The sequence below is a fragment of the Protopterus annectens genome, chromosome 2.part0 (genome assembly GCF_019279795.1).
Source record: "Protopterus annectens isolate FY-2018-M chromosome 2.part0, PAN1.0, whole genome shotgun sequence".
Taxonomy (NCBI): domain Eukaryota; kingdom Metazoa; phylum Chordata; order Ceratodontiformes; family Protopteridae; genus Protopterus; species Protopterus annectens.
In genome coordinates, this window is record NC_056728.1 from 84,439,027 (window position 1) to 84,455,433 (window position 16,407).

At 36.8% G+C, this 16,407-nt stretch overlaps 1 protein-coding gene across 1 annotated transcript in view; it reads right to left on the reverse strand.

Moving 5' to 3' along the window:
- GLI2 (GLI family zinc finger 2) overlaps positions 1 to 15,311 on the reverse strand; it is a 1,134,260-nt gene extending 1,118,949 nt beyond the window's left edge. The window contains exon 1 of the mRNA XM_044060570.1: positions 14,351 to 15,311. The gene's annotated coding sequence lies outside the window, so the exon portion shown is untranslated. The remainder of the gene's footprint in view (positions 1 to 14,350) is intronic.
- Positions 15,312 to 16,407: the final 1,096 nt, after the last annotated feature.

Here is a 16,407-nt window from a genome sequence, read left to right on the forward strand (position 1 = left end):
CAGAAAAAGGGAAAGCCTTTCTGTCCCACTCCAGCCAATCAAGTGATAACGATGGATGCTTCGGACTATGCAATGAAATTATGAATATAGTATTAAAATATTGGAAGAACTTAACAGTAGCTGATTATATCAAACAGATATTAGGTGAAAAACCCAGTTTTGTGTTTAAGATGGGTTTGAACATTAGGAGGTTATTACAATTAGGGAGTACAGAAAGAGACAGATACAATAGTAACAAGACTACTACTAAATGTTTGTCATGTAATCAATGTCATTTGATTAATGAGAGTGATGGAATAATTACAGAATTTAAATAGGACCTACATTAACAGTAACAGTAAGAATATTATTTATTTAGCTAGTTGTTCATCATGCCCTGCTTACTATATTGGCAAAACATAGAGACTATTTAAGAAAATAATTTATGATCATGTTTACAGAATTAGGGTACATGACACCAAGAATGCTTTATATAGACATATAGAGAAGAAAGGTGAACATCATAGTTTCAGTTTTGCCATAATAGATCAAGTTTTTACATCAAATAGAGGGGGCAATTTTAAAGCAATACTAAGCAAAAAAGAAAGCATGTGGCAAGTGTTGACCGATGCCACAAAGGAACCGGGTATAAATTATTTTATTTCTATTAAACCCTTTCTAATGTTGACTTGATCAGTCACCATCAGGAGCAATATGTCATCATAAAATTATGTATGTGTTTGTTAGTTACATTAATGGGGTATGAAGTTTGGTATTGCAATTTTATTCATTTAGTATTTTTTAGAAAAGTATTTATATTAATTATTATTTAAGGTTTTAGTAAGTTTTAGGATATATTGATGTACTGGTTGTCTTCATAATTATGTTTTTTAAAATATGTACAAATTATATTAAGCACTGGCACTTTAAATTTTTGCCTTTAGAATGGCGCCAAAAAAGATTTTAAAAGGATTGTATTGTGAGTCAATCAGCTGTTCTGAAGAAGTCTGCGATAAGCGGATGAAAGCGCTTAACAGTTGTTTACGTGGATTTTAGTTTCCAATACTGTGGATTGTCTTCAATAAATATATCTTTGGATATACACCATTTTTGCCTTAGTCAAGTAAGCCTGCACGCTACTTTTTAAACCTAGCTGGGACGGTGAGTTGACCGTCTTGTTTTATCAGTTCTGGTATTGCCATTTGTGTTCGAATATTTTAAAATCAAGTGATAACGACGGATGCTTCGGACTATGCATGGGGAGCCCACATGCAAGGGAAACGTCTTCAGGGTGCCTGGGCAGAGGACCAAATGCACCTGCACATAAATTTGAAGGAAATGCTAGCTGTACAGAATGCACTGACAGCTTTCAAGGATCTTATTCTACACGGACAGCTTTCAAGGATCTTATTCTACCGGGGCAATTACTGATAAAGACAGACAACACTACAGTGATGTGGTACATAAACAAGCAGGGAGGCTCCCACTCTTACCCCCTGTGCAGACTGACCATGACTTTGTGGAACACAGCACTGGCCTGCAAGGTAGATTTACAAGCTCAATTTCTGCCAGGAAGACAACTCTCTGGCAGACAGTCTAAGCAGAAACCTCTCAGATCCACACGAATGGATGTTGGATGTTCAGATATTCAGGATGATAACAGAGGCATGGGGGTGCCCGGACATAGATCTCTTTGCATCCCCCCAAAACCACCAACTTCAAACATTCTGCACGAGGACCTGCCACAAACGGGCATGGAAAGTGGATGCCCTCTCATTCAGTTGGAAAAAACTCTCAGTGTATGCTTTTCCACCATTGCCTCTTCTACCAAGGTACTTCTGAAGATCAAACAGGACAAACCAAAAATTATTCTACTGGCTCCCAACTGGCCTCGACAATTCTGGTACTCAACCCTGATGAACTTGGCTCAGGGTCCGCTCTGGATTCTACCACAAATTCCACATCTGTCTCAACAAGACGGCCAGATCCTGCACAGCCATGTCAAAACTCTGAATCTAGCAGTCTGGCGGATCCAGGGGCTATAAGCAATTCTACTCTTACCAAACAGGTAATGGATGTAATTCTTGAAGCTAGAAGGCCCAGTACCAGGAAATTGTATGCAGGAAAATGGAAAAGATTTTGCATCTGGAATCAGGCCCAGGGTTTTGATACTACGGCTCCAAACATTCCTCTGATTTTACAATACCTAACAGAGATGTTGCACAAGGGCCTATCTTTTTCATCTATCAATACATGCCTTGGCTATTTCTGCACATTACAATACGGATCCCCCAATTTTTTCTTATCCATTACTTAAAACAATATCTCAGGGGGGCAAAGAATATAAGGTCCCCTAGAAGAGCTCCAGTTCCCGCTTGGGATCTCAACTATGTTTTGGAAAAGCTAACTCTGCCTCCTTTTGAACCTGCGGCTACCACAGATTTAAAGTTTTTATCATGGAAAACTGCTCTTCTTTTAGCGACAACCTCTGCCAGAAGAGTTTCGGAATTACAAGCACTCACAGCTGTGGAACCCCTCATTATTTTTCATCAGGACAGGGTTTCCCTGAGGACTAACCCCACTTTTATGCCTAAGGTGGTTTCTAAAGCAGCCTTGAATCAGACTATTCATTTACCTACTTTCTATCCTAATCCTCAAAATGAAGGAGAGAGAATTTTGCATTCTTTAGACATACACAGGCAGCTTCGCTTTTACCTGGACAGGACCAAGATTTTTAGGAAAACTGACCAATTGTTTGTAGCCTATGCTGCTACATCACAGGGAAAAGCAATCACTAAACAAACTATTTCTAAATGGATTGCCCACTGCATCAGGTTCTGTTACTCTCATCATGGCAAACCAGTTCCTATTAACATTAGAACACATTCTACCAGAGCTGCTGCTACTTCAGCAGCTTCCGCCTTGATGCCACCCCTTCTGTACCATGTCCGACCACCCTTTCTGAGCTTTGGGATTCAACCCAACAGTGAAACACAATGAACATAGTACAGTTGTGTACTCTTACCATAAATGTAGATGTTCGAGTGTGTTCACTGTTGCAGTCTGGGTTACCCTCCCTCCTATCCCCTCTTTTGCTGTTTCTATGAGTACTGTCTGTGTTTCCTCAGCACTACTCTTCCTCTCAGGTATATTTGCTGGTGATTTTTGGTTATGTTCTAGTTTGATGCATGCTTATTCTTCTGACTAAGCTATTGGCCTTTTGTTTTTGGGCAACTGACATCTGGGGCAAGAAAAACTGAGGAAAATGCCGTCGGCTGTGGCCTTTATACCCCTGGTGCTCTGACGTCAGGGAAGGAGCGACCTCAGCCGACGTCAGACCCAGACTTTGGGACTCTGGCCGATCGAGGGCTGCCTGCCAGCAGGAAGAACCCAACAGTGATGACGGCAACAGTGAACACACTCGAACATCTACATTTATGGTAAGAGTACTTCTGTATCCAGTGCTTTCAAAATACTACAGTGCATCTCAAATGAGTAATTTCTCCTCACTCTGTGGTTCAATATATCAGATGCAAACTACTGAAACCTTGACAATACCCCCCCCTCCATCCATAAAAATACCACTACACTAATTTGCAGTTTGTAAATAATGGAGGAAAACATTTCCTTAACTTGCCATCACGAGATCTTGACAAAAAACACTTTCAATTGTCAGCACTAGCAATTTATTTCAAAGTATGACAGAACGCACCATCAGTGTAAGGTTTTTTTTTTATGAAAGATTTGTTATATATAGTTTCATATATATATATATATATATATATATATATATATATATATATATATATATATATATATATATATTTATTTATTTTTTAACAGAGCACAGTACAGAGTGTAATATATTAGTATGCTGGTATATTAGTATATTAAGTACACTTGTTTATTACATTATATTTAATGCATTTTACTAGCTAATTAGTACAATATGATTATTACAGTTAGAATTGTTAAATTTGATTGTACTACTTGGCAGTACATTATACTATGTTAATAATAGTTCAAACCAGTGTCAATGTATTAGTGGTACACATACATATAAGTGGGTTAGATATCTGAGAGTGGTTAATACGGTGTGAGCGGTGATTGGTTTAATAAGTATTAACTGTGACTATTTAAACATGTTTTTAAAATTAAAAATGTTTTCTGAAGAAGTTTGCTTATAGTAGCAAATGAAAAGCACTTCAATCAATAAATAATAGTACTAGTCTGCTGGATTCTGTGTCATCGACTGGCTACAGTGCCTTATTTACTTGGTTCGTGGTTTTTAGCATTTTAGTTTTTAGCTCTTAAAATAAATGTCATATTTTGAAATTTTTGAATCTCAGCATTAATTTTGTTACAAAAATGCAATATAATATGTATATGTTTTTAAGTTTTATGGTAACTATCAGCGATGTTACCTGTATTCCAGTCCTGTTGCCCTGAGATACTGTCTAAAACACTACACTATTAAACAAATTGTCCTCAAAGATAAGAGACACACATGCTACTCATGCAAAGCAAGCTCAGGAAACATTGTAAAAAATGTTATACTTAGCAGAATTAATAGAAAAACAAAAAAAAAAAAAAATAAAAACACTTTCAATAATGAAAAACAACTACTCCATACTTGCAGTATACTGTAGTTATCTTAGGAAAATTGGACTTGCCAATGTTTTTTTTTTTGTCCTTTCCTTTCTGATAATAGGGCTAATGAACAGCAAGTATTCATTTGCAAAGCCTGAATGTTCTAATTTGAACATCTACACCAAAAGGTCTAATTTGTAACTTTCAGTACTACAAACTCACTGTGTTAATCTGTGGCCCGAGTTACAAAGCCAGGCTAAGAACAGTGTTCAAAAAATGCAATGCTTTTTGCAAGAGATACCAAGATTTTTTTTAACCTTTGGACAATGGACAGCCAAGAAAATGCATTCCTTTTAGTCTATATCAGAGTATCACTTCACAAGCTCTTTGCTTTTTGATGTCAAGTATGGTTCTTGTCAGCACGAGACACCCTGCAAAATCATTGCTATTCATAGGCTTAAATAGCCATTAAATTTTCATCTATTCAACTTAACACAAGTATACTTCACAGGCCCTTACAGTTCGACATAGACAACGCTTGAAGATCTGTGCTGACTTATTGCATTGTCTGCCATACAAAGAGTCATTGCTAAGTAGAACTATGAAAGAGGCTATCATGACCGTTGGAATTTGATGTACTCTTCTAGCTCTGCGGAAGCATTAATCAGGGGGACTCAATCTTAAAGTGCTTATAAAAATGGCAGGAAATGCAGTATGTCATCAGTAGAAGACAAGACATTATTTTTGTAAGAATTTTAAGAAATCTGCTTTGGGTTTCAGTTACTACTTTTTGATGTATATTTCTTTCTGGAAAAGGGCATACTCCATTCATTAACAACAGAGGATATTCCTTTGAAAAGCCCTACACAAGGCAAAGGTAAAATTAATTCTGATATGTGTGTGTGTGTGTGTGTGTGTGTGTGTGTGTGTGTGTGTGTGTGTGTGTGTGTGTGTGTGTGTGTGTAAGGAGTCAGATATTTAGTCACAAAGCTACCTTATTCATAATTTCATTAAAACCAGCTTCATGGCATTCATAAACCATAGGAATTCAGCTTGATTCCATGTCACCCTGGTGTTACAGAATGCACTGTGGCAGCAATATATATTCATATTGATTTGCTTTAGTTTTATGTGGCTTGATTTCCACATAATTTCTTCAGATGGAGACTTGGACAAAAAAAAAAGATGTACACATACTAGCAATTAGAATGTGTAGTTTCATATATAAGCCATGCAAGTGAAATGATAATACTTAAAACTACTTAAAATGCAAGTGGTAAGTAAGTGAAGCAAAAGTAGTAGCCCGTCGGGTAGCAGCACTACTAAATTCAATAATGACAGCAGGACACAAAAACTGTCTGCAAAACACTGACAATTAAGGTTAGGAGCTGCTAATGTGCATCACCTTGTAGCCCTGGGTTTAATTCCCTCAGTCTTTATATACTCTTTTCTTAACTTTGAGAAACCCATTACCCAGGCAATAGTGATGTGTTGCTGCCTGTAGAAAGAAATTTGCAACTTCGGTGCCGACCTTATTAACAACTGAATAAAATAAAATGCAAATATGAATGTACACAGGCAAACATGAGCATGCAGCTATACTTACATACCATCACATGTTCACAAAGTACACATGTTCCTATATTACAATTTATGCAAAGCAGCAAACAGAAGCAGAAGCATTCACAAATAAAATGAACAGAATCATAGACTACAGTGCACTCCTAAGGTCAAAAGGTCAACTAACCTTAAAAAGGGAAAGCACACACACACACACACACACATACACACACACACACACACACACACACACACACCTAAAGTTGCCAAGTGCAATTAAAAAGTTCAGTAGGATATCTTTTTTCTTTAAAGTTCATTGGGTTGTCATTCTGTGAGAAAGCAGTGCGCTTAAACTATGGTGTATATGGGAATGCCACTAGTTTAAAAATTGTTAGTTAGGAAAACAATAAAAAATATCTGCTTCCCAACTAAAATCTCACATCAGTGCTATCTCAGCTAACTCTCTCTCTCTCTTTTTTTTTGTCCTACGGACCATGAAGACTATGAAAATATATAATTGATCCAAGTTTTTCAGCATAGTAACAGTCATAATCAGTTGCTATTATGTTTCAACATTAATACAACACAAGTAGTTTTAAAATAAAAGTATGTGCACTGTATTTATCTCAGTGAAGTTTTCTCCCAGCATACACATAAGGCATATCCAGCATACAAGTAAGGTAACTCAATAAACAGCTAAGACAATACTAGAAAAGTATTGTGGTAAATACAAGTAATAAGTGAAAAAGAACTTTAACTGTGAGAAAGGCTTGTTGTTCTTTCATCAGAGCACTGTGAATGCTACAGGAGGGTGTGAAGAGTTATCCCTGATAGTTAGTCTGATTTTAAGGATAAGCAACTGCATTTCCCTTTTTATTCTACATATGCAACTACATTATCTTAAAATGTTTCTTTCTAATAACATTGTGATTAAAAAAAAAAAAATAAATAAATAAATAAAAAAGTCAACCTTCTAGACAAAATCGGTAGGACAAGTTAAGGATAGTGCTTTTCAAGAGAAGATGCCACAGTTATTCAATAGAACGGGATGTCAGCAACAAGAAGAAACAAAAAAAAAAATAATAATAATACTGAAAAATCCATGTAATTATAGGCTTCAAGCACAATCTAGAAATGTAATATAGCAAATGACGTCTCCTGCAGCTGTTTTTAAACAATGCATTGCAAAAATCAGAATAGAAGTAGCAAACTAAAGTTGTGAATTATGAAGACAAATCATTTACATCATAAAAACAGTGGTAGGACAACACGGCATGAAGGCACAGATGTGACATGAATAATACTGACAACGCATGCAGTTATAGCTTCAAAGGTTTGATTTACCTTTAGTGGTACATTATTCAACTGCTCATGAAGAATTATTTTTTTCCAGCAATGGATAATAAAGCTAACTAGATTACACCAGCTATATTACTGGAAATACAAAGTATGTTGTATTGTATTTTATAAACAGTGACAACCTAAAAAAATGTAGTGCGGGCTGACAGCAGACTAAACAGACATTGTTAAATTAATAAACTGTGGACCTACAATGGGAATTCAAGTTATCGTCAATTTACTGGTCATTGACAGCAATTTGCTTTCAGTAGTTTTAAGTAAACAAAATAAATGCAGAGTGAGAGTACAGTTCAAGGCCTTATTCCCAAAATACATTTTAGAAGGGAATAACTGCATGCAAATGCCTAGCTTGCCAGCTAATTGCAGCTCAGGGGGAGGTGGTGAATTAGAACACAACTGGTATTGTGTTATTTTACAAGTCTAAAAAAAGGTTTCTACATTACTACTTTCATTCAGACTTTTAATAAAACAAAATGCTTCTTTGCTAAGTTTGATTCACTAAATTTTCCAAAGAAATGTAATAAAGAAAAAAAAAATGTTCAGTAAACCTTGACAAAAATGGATGTGTGAAAACCACAGGAGAAAGGTACTGGAGAGATGAAAGTGACGTCCCGGTTATAGATTTCAAAGGCAAATGGCCAAGGCTTTAGACTGCTGAAGAGTTTGAATAGGCCATCATTTCTTTTTGAGTCATTCACTTTCTTTTGCCTGACTGCTGGAACCTTCCGTTCTTTACAATTGTAAATGCATTAAACTTTTTTTTTCTTATGCTAATAGTTCAGATACGGCCCTCGGCATTTCTGCCCTGCTTCCCACCAACCTATTTTGCTTCCCTTGCTAAAACAGTAATACATTCAGATAAAATCTGTTTCTTTTATGCAACATGAGGCACGCAGTGAATGGTACTTAGGACATCAGAGTTACTCCTTGCTCCATCAGTAATGCAGTGTGCAAGATGCTTGTCAAATAGAAATATGGCATTAAAAGCAGTACCTCAAGGTCCTAAATGAAAGTAATAGATAAAAAGCAGGGTTATAACAGGAAGAGAAATGTACATTCACATTGTTAAGCATCAGTAGGAGTTCATACATTTCTCCTCAGAAACTTCCAGTGACAGTATTTCACAATATGCTTTTAAAAGTGCTCTGTCATTTACCACTATAGTGACCTTTCAAAATATATCTGTGCCACAAGCAGTAACATTACAAGTATCAGTTTATAACCACTGCTTAATTTCATCATATGTTTTGCTTTATTTTTCCACAAAAAGGTGTGAAAAACTAGGCCATGCTCTATGTTAGAGGACACTAGCATCAAATGATACCCAGTTTCGCACAGCACACTGAACCAATGTCACTACAAAATGCATCTTTGAATATAAAATGCAACAGGTATGTTTAGTTTGCTCCCTTTCAAACAGACCTGTCTTAATTACTTGCTAAATGCGCAAATGCTTCTGAACAATTAGAGCTTCTAAAGAAAAACTCAAAAAGTTATTCGCTTTACTCCTTCAGTAGCCATCGATTAAACATTAACTCGTGTCTGCACAGCTTGGACTCCTATGTGGTAATATAGAGGGGTGTATTAAATAAAAATAAATAAAATACAACAAAAGCAACATATGAATTAATCTTAATGGCTGTTAAAATGTATGTTCATCCTACTTATGTGCTGTTGCAAACCAACATAAGATCATTAAGCATAGTTTAGCATTCCATTAAAAATTGTTTTGACATACTGGACATGCCATTCTACAAATGTATGGTTATGTGACACTGACTACATTTTTGCCCTTAATATATGTAAAAAAAAAATCAGATTTTAAGACAAAAAGCCAATCAGTTGTAAACACAGCACAAGGCAACACTGAAAATCAGCTGGTATTTGAAAAAAAAACATATTTCTATGTTACAGGTGATACTGCAAGCATCCAACTTGCACAAATTAGCTTTCCAGCAATTATTGTAACACTTTACACAAATGTACCACAAGCATGTATGCACACACATAAAACAGACACAGACTCTTTATGTTGACAGTTACTACAATAGTGTACACAAACACTTATACAAATGAGCATAAATGCATGCTACATACACAAACTCACACACACATACCCCTACAGAGGCCAAAAATTTGCATGGTCCACAAATGCTCTACATACAAGCAAACACCATTACATACATGTACACCTACAGAGGTACAAATAATTTGCATGCTCCACAAATGCTCCATAAACAACATTCTTCACATGCACACAGGTACAAATACTTACAAACACCCATTCACACATATACAAACACACAACCCTATTCTATTAAGACCCTCGTAGGTCATTTCTTTTCCACCAGCAGCCTTTAACAAAAAGTAAAATATGTCTAGCTTATATCCCAAAATTATATAAACATCCAAAGCTCTGTGAACTACAACCTCAGAACACAACCAAAGCACCAATTAAAAGGCACAAAAAGCTCGGAGTGCTGAGTGTATTTTTCATCCTGCAATGCAAACAGATGGCCTGCAGAATGGAACCAGTGTAAACTTTTCGCATTCACTCTGTGAACTTCATAAACTGAAGCAGAGAGTCAATAAAAAGGCTTCATTTCAGCTCATAATACATAATTAAATGTAATGCAAAAGTAAACACAGAAAACAGTCCATTCGTTTACTTAGGTTTATGTGGTGCAGGCATTCATTTGTAACACAAAGAGCATAGCAAAGTATCCATTAAACCAGGGTTTTGTAACACTGAGTAACATCAGCAAAAGTCAAGAACCTTACTTTTTGCATCACTACCTTCTTTAAGAAACTGAATAAATGTTCTGCTTTGTGAACATGGGTGCATGTTGTGAGTGCCCTTCTACCTGTAACATATACAGGTATAACTCAGGGCACAACAGCTCATGGTCATAGCCAGAAATTTGTATTTTGTACTCAGACCTCACACCATTACCCCTACCCCTTACCTGTTATTTAAAAAAATGTACACATCCCTCAAAATGCTGCCCCTACATACTTCAGGGAAGGGGCACATTTCTTTTCAACAGCTGCCACTTATAACTATAAAAGGCTATATTACAGATGCAGTCCCATCAGATAAACAGGTGTTGTACAACTTTACAATGCAGACCCCAGTTTAGACGGTTCTAAACATTATGTGCTTCAAAAATCCAGAGTGTGTGAAAGATGGTCAGGAAAAAATATTTCTCATCTATACCCTTGAGACAACCTTCATTACACATGACCCAACTGCATTTATACACAATCATAGAATATTATCATTTTGCATAACAGTTTTAACACCTTTATTCCTACTGTTGGATACTCCTGTGCTCAACAGGATAACTTGTTAACATGGGTCAAATCAACTAATTTCCAATAAAAATGACAGCCTGCTTTCTGCAAGTGGGGCACCTAGTTAACATGGGGAAACTATCTGAAACATGGTATAAATAAATATTTGTTCTTCTTCTAAGCTTTAAAGGATTATTACATTTTCCAGTTATCTTGTACGGCTGATCAGGAACAAAGCTGCAACAGTTTGTCTACCACTTGGTCTTCTGTATTCCCTCCTTCAACCACCACCTGAACTTCAGAAGACAAAACACAATTAGGGTTACTACCTGTCCTTCTTTGTGGGAAACTGTCCCACTTTTGACAGTTGCGTCCTGCAAACTTAAAAAATGCCAAATGTCCTGAGATTTTAAGACAAAATATATTTCTTAAGTTTTCTTTAATAGCTGCATAATACAGTTATTTTGTATCTGGAACACATAAATATTATATGGAATACCATAAATAACTCAAATGCTACAAAAATAAGCTTTCATTTTGACAAAAAAGTAAAGTTCTGTCCTTTGCACTGACCACCGGTATGTTTTGTCCTGCAAAATCTCACATTTCTAAAAAAAGTGTCCCACTTTAGGCATTTGAAAAGGTGGCAACACTAAGCACAATGGTCTTTTTCAGCACTACAGTATGTGTTTGATTAACTACAATATGACCCTAGGTCCCCCCCTACCTCTTTCAAGACTACCTACTAGTAAAACATAACCTGCTTAGTTGCTGACTATTTAAATGCAGGTACTCCTTGTTAGGGTTACCACCTGTCCCACTTTGCGAGGGACAGTCCCTCTCTGGGCAGTTGTGTCTTGCAAAAAAATTGTAAAAATTGCAAATGTCCTGAGATTTTAGGACAAAATTATTTCCTATATTTTATGTAATAGTTGCATAAAACAGTTATTTTGTACCTGAAACGCCTAAATGTTATAAGAAACAGAATAAGCAACTAAAATGATTCAAGAATAAGCTTTATTTAGACAAAACATTGAAGTTTTGTCCTTTGTACTGGTCGTATGTTTCGCCCTGCAAAATCTGACGTTTGTACCAAAAATGTCCCACTTTGGGCATTTGAAAAGGTGGTAACCCTAACTCCTTGCAGCTTTTGTACTTTATGGAGGTATATATACTGGCTGCCCCTAATTATTCTCCTAGCTGTCAACTACATAAAAAAGATATAGTTGTATCCATAAAAATAGCACGAAAATGTTAGGTAGGCGATACTTAACAGAAAGGCAATGACTGCGCACCTGCGACATGGATAGTGGGAGCCATGAATGACATAACAACCACTTATAAAGGTTAATTAACATCGTTAGAGGCTGGGTTGTGCAGACAAACAAGTTGTGGATGAGCACAACGGTAACACAATCAGCGGTAGAAGCTTGCGTGGTGGGGGTCGGCAAATGGCCATCTCTAAAGCTGTTCCGCACGTATTTCAGAAGTATTTATTTGTATTGATAAACTGTAACTGCACTAGATCACAAAATATCTAAAGCATATCCAGTAAAGAAGGATATAGATGTGATGGCATTTCAGTGCCTGTCTTTTGTCACGGAAAGCAAAAAAAAAAAAAAAAAAAAAAACTATTAGGACTGTTGTGACTTTGTCTCAAATAAATTAAATCACACATGATTTACTTTGATTGGCAATACTTAGAATACTGCTAATATTAAAAGCAAAGGAAACAAACGTGTTTTATACCTGCATACATACATACATACAACGTGACCTTATTAATGTAAAACAAATCTTAGGCACCTAATATTTCTTGAAAAAGTGAAAGCAAAAATTAGCTATTGCAGAGGAACTGTGAATCTTAATACATAAACCACAAATAGCCGAAAATTAAAAAGTGTCACAGTAGAGAACTTGTTAACGAGTACCAGGAATTAAATGAAGCAAACCCAAAGTCTGTAATGTGTCTGCAATGTCTTCAAACTTATAAATCAACCCATTTCACTGTTTTTTGTCATTGTATATTTTGGATTTCCTGTAGTATTTACATAGTTTTTGGCAAGAGTCCCTCGTCTGCTTAACCAGACTGTAACACTTATTTTCCTGGAAAGGATGTGCTTTTATGACATTTATAAAGTCCAGAAAGTCTGCTTAATTGATTTGTTTTTATTTCTTCTGCAGTTATGTAGTAAATCGACATTTGCCATATAAAACTTTTTTTCAGAAAGTTAGGATTTTAGAAGGTGTAGATATTCTGTTAAAATGGTGCATGCTACTTGAGATGGCATAATAAAAGTCGACAACATATTAAGTAGAGTGTAAGGGTTTAATTAAATTACAGGATCTCAAAATAGTGCAATTTAACATTTAATCATTCTGATACATATCGTGATATAATTTCTGAAAAGTGCAGGTTTCGCTGTTTTGTAGCTACCAAATATACATTACGGTTAGCTCAGGGGTGCTTAAGGACATAGTCTGGTACAAGACCCTGATTGTGTGTTTCTTTCTCTCTCTCGGTCTTTATTTTTTTTATTCACTACAAAGTGAAATGTGTAACGGGGGGGGGTGGGGGGGACTAAGAGCTGGTTTAAATAAGGGGACTGATGCCCGCCCTCACCCCAGCACAATAAATCACTGGGGACCTCTTGCCCTGCAAACCCTTAATCACATCGGCGCCCAACTCCATTCAGGACAGGTTTCAGAAAACTTAATCACAGATGGATCAAGTTGCGCTCAGTAGATTGTTGGAATTCCATTGCATGTGTATCAGCGATTTTCACAAAAGGCTTAGAAAAACTTGCTTAAAGTACGATATTAGAACTCCTACGGTGTCCTCAAACACTAAAAGGATACATCTGTTTGAAAACAGTCAGTCCTTTAAAAATTGTAATAAAGTTTAGACTACACACCACCTGCTGTTTCAAGGAATGTAATTCGAAGGAAAGGGAGTTAGCCCCCCCCCCCCCCACCAAAAAAAAGTAGGAAACTATTACAGAAAGACCTAAGCAAACGGTTTTCTTTAAAACCTGATAGTACAGCCACCTCCCCCAGTACACACCATGAAATATGTGAATCCCCTCCAATGTGCATGTCTGACTCAAAAGTCTTCTAATCCTAACGTGTCAAAATGCAAACTGCAATATAAATGTAAATCAATCCTTTTAAAAACAACTGCTGTATCATCCAGCAAAACATATACTTCAGTGTAACTATCGCCTAAACCCATTAGATTTGATAGCTGTCAGGTGTGTAATACAAACCCTCCCCCACTAGAAAGATGAGCACTGAAGGGCCTTGTTATCTCATCAATCATCAGTGTCCCCGCCTTCTGAAAGTACAGAAACTTTGGGACTGCTAGTAAGTCTCTTGAATGTGCATTGCCATAATAAAACGTGCAAAGGTCATGATCCCATTTCGGAGATGCGCTTACACCCCTGACAGTATTTAATATTGTTTGCTCAACTCACACTCGTAAATAATGCATGGACTAACCTAATGCATGCAAAAAGAGAATGAAAGCAAGTCGTGGAAAAACTGAATGTCTGACAAATGGAATTGTTACCTGGCTTTAAAGTGATGTAACCATCTGCAGACTTGCAGCAATCCGATCAGTGGGTGCGACCTCTCTCCCTCAAGAAATCTCTCCAGATTCAGCGAAACCTGCAACCTATGTACTTCAAGAGTCTCATAAGACTCAAGAAATGTGCGACTAAATCATGAAATCATTCAGAAATGGAGATACGCTGCAGCTCCTGCTATTCAAAGCAGCACTGTTGTCAAGAAGTCCACAACTTTGCGATTCCCTTTAACCGTTCCTAGCAATTCCAAACCAGACGCACCTTTAGTTTTTGTAGGCTTTCTTTGACCAGTAATCTGCTGAACCCAGGGTTGCAGGGACACCCAGCTGGCGAGCCTTGGCACTTTCAGACACCATTATTCCAACTTGGGGTGCAGTGCGCATAAAAAGTTTTGCTCTAAAAGTAGCATCGGAAAAACAGCAGCTGCTTCTTGACTTCCAGCAGACGTGAAGTGCTGAAAGTGAAATTCTTTGGACAGACAGCCCCAAAAGTGGTTTGCAGTGCTGCTAAGAAAAGTGTTGCTCTTGCAGCTCTCGTCTGTTGCGTTGCTCCAGAGACTCCGGTTGCAGCCTTCCAGCTTTGCTCCCCTGCTGAGTTCAACCATTTGCTGCTCCAGATGGGCTGGGCTTCCTCAAACTAGCAACAGAGAGGTACCAAGATGAAACAAGTTTAATGAATTCGTTACTGACCTTATGTTTTAGGTAGGTGTTATATGAGTGCAGTTGTACTCTAGGATGTTAGAGAGGGAGTGGTTTACAAATGATGCGCCGGGATTTCTGTCTTCGGGTTAATGATACCCTCTAGTTATTCAGACACCGGACAGTACGCCACTCACACACAAGAAAGACTTGCGCCATAATAACCATAGCTTCATTTATGCTGAAGTTTAGAAGCAAGAATGAAACCGGACACCGGCTATTATAACAACGAGCACTTCCTACAGGTCAATACACTGACCGCTTTCTGAACTCCAGCTTTAGTCAATGCTGTATGATGTTTTGCTTGCCAGTTTTAAACAGATTGGTGTCTCAAGTCCACGAAGATGTGGATAAGGGTGGCAGAAGCACCCCCCACCCCCTTTTTATACTGCCCTTCACGTTTGCGTTAAATGTGTTAATAAAGTAGCGACTAAGAAGTAAGACCCGGTATTTGCTTGGTCGTGTTTTTTTTCTTTTTAGTTTCAGGTGGACACCTTTTGAAGCTTAGTGGTTCAGAAGTGCGCTGACAATAGGACTGGATTTTATCAGAGCTCTTTCTCTATCTATTGCAAAACAGCTTTACGTTTGCCAGCCAGCCTCTAGAACACAGCGGTGCCAGTTCATCCTAAGCGGTCGGCAACCAGTTCTGTGGGTACAGATCATCATTCATCTCAAGTGAGTGTACCTCAATACGAGGAAAGTACCTCATTTGGCGTCTTAAAAAGTTCGTGTTCCTCAAAGTTCCACTTAGAAAGGCCTGTCACACGTACAGTGTTAGGAATTATTTAAATGATCTCCATGGTTAATAGAAATGGTTCATAATAATTTGTTAAATATCTTTCTGACAAGTACAACCAGCATATTTTAACCATCACATGACCTTACTAGTTGAAGATTTTAGTCACCCATTAGTATGTGTTCCGCATTTTAACCATTTGTACCTTATTATGAGGGCCAGTGTTCCTCATTTTAGAGATGGAAGGTTGAGAGCTGTGCTGGTAATGCATGGACAGAAGCATGGCTCTGAGTAGTAAACATCAAAGCAATTAAAAAAAAAAACTATATATATATATATATATATATATATACACACACACACATATATATATATATATATATATATATATCTAATAAGAACTCACTCAGGAGTTGAAGATAAATACAATACAAGAACTTCTAGAGAAACACTCTATATAGCTATATATATATATATATATATATATACATATACATATATATATACTTATATATTTACAATATATATATATATATATATATATATATATATATATATTCACACTATATATATATATATATATATATACACGATATATATATATATT